Source organism: Seriola lalandi, unplaced genomic scaffold (genome assembly GCF_002814215.2).
Source record: "Seriola lalandi dorsalis isolate HSWRI2012SDOR001 ecotype SW California unplaced genomic scaffold, Sedor1 jcf7180002001573, whole genome shotgun sequence".
NCBI lineage: Eukaryota > Metazoa > Chordata > Actinopteri > Carangiformes > Carangidae > Seriola > Seriola lalandi.
This window is the reverse complement of record NW_019472231.1, coordinates 1-1,147: the sequence shown is the minus strand read 5'-3', so window position 1 is coordinate 1,147 and position 1,147 is coordinate 1. Positions and strand designations below refer to the sequence as shown.

The following is a 1,147-nucleotide window of genomic DNA, read 5'->3' as shown; positions in this document are numbered from 1 at the left end:
TAAAGTGTGCAAAAAGTGAAGAGATCTTAAACTGCACCTGTATATATTTCTTTGTTTTATGCAGTCAAAATTAACATTTTTGGGTTTTCTTTCATCTTGGCTGTAGTAATTTGATACTTCTGTCTTCTACCAGTTTACCTAATTTAAAATAGTATTGTTTACTTTTTTAAACAGGTGGGTAGTGAAGGAATCCAGATCTGTGTAGAGCTTTGTGCCAGGGCCTTTCAACTGTGTGACATGCAGGCTGACTCTGTAACCCGGTCATTGGTCTGCAAGACCATCGCCTTCCTGCTGCCTCATGACCTGGAGATCTGTCGAGCGTGTGCCCTGCTGGTCTTCTGCCAGGAACGCAGCCTGGAGGCTTATCGAACCGTCTGCCTGCTGTACATGCATCCTGACCAGGAGCAGCATCCCCACAACAGCCCCGTCCGGACCAATGTTCGCTTCCATATTCTGCAGGTTGGAGAGGGTGAAAAGGGGAAGATGTTCAGCATCCTTTGATATATTGGATATATTAGCGTTATGATTTGTGCTTAACATTTACACATCTTTGTTTTCCAGATGCTGAAAGAGCGCCTGTGCTTTGATCCTGAGTTTTGGAACTTCCTGACCCTTAAGACCCATTGCTTGGAGTTGATAAGTGACAAGGTCATGAAGGCTGCTGTTCTAAATGAGATGAAGGAAGAAGAAAAGGAATACAGTGAAGAGCTTTTAACAAATAATTGTTTAAATGACTCCTGCACTCAAGGTTTAAATTTATGCCAGTGCACTGAAGCTACATTTGTGAACCAAGACCTTCCAGAACAGCAGATTAAAGATGGAGAGGCAGGAAAGTGTGTTTCACCATCAAATAATGCTCCCTTAAAGAGGAGGAAATGGAGGAGAAGGTTACGAAGGAGAAAACACTCTGCATCTGACGATGAGGCAGACCATGGTGATGATCCAGAGATCAGATACAATCTCAAATCCACCTCTATGGGTAATAAGCCTGTGTATTCACTAAGACGCAATCACACTAACTTGGAAAATTCAGCTACTGCAAAGCTCCCACTAAACCGCAAGAGAGAGTACTTGTCTAGATGTGTGAAGAGCCAAATTTTGAAAAGAAAAGGACGGAAGAAAAGATGGTTGCAGGGTCTTCCAAGGC

The 1,147-nt window shown here is 43.1% G+C and overlaps 1 long non-coding RNA gene across 1 annotated transcript; it reads left to right on the top strand.

Annotated features, from left to right (window-relative positions):
* Positions 1-155: 155 nt before the first annotated feature.
* Positions 156-1,096, top strand: LOC147820094 (uncharacterized). The gene is made up of 2 exons (XR_015437868.1): positions 156-459; positions 562-1,096. It is a non-coding gene; the product is annotated as an uncharacterized LOC147820094 (long non-coding RNA).
* Positions 1,097-1,147: the final 51 nt, after the last annotated feature.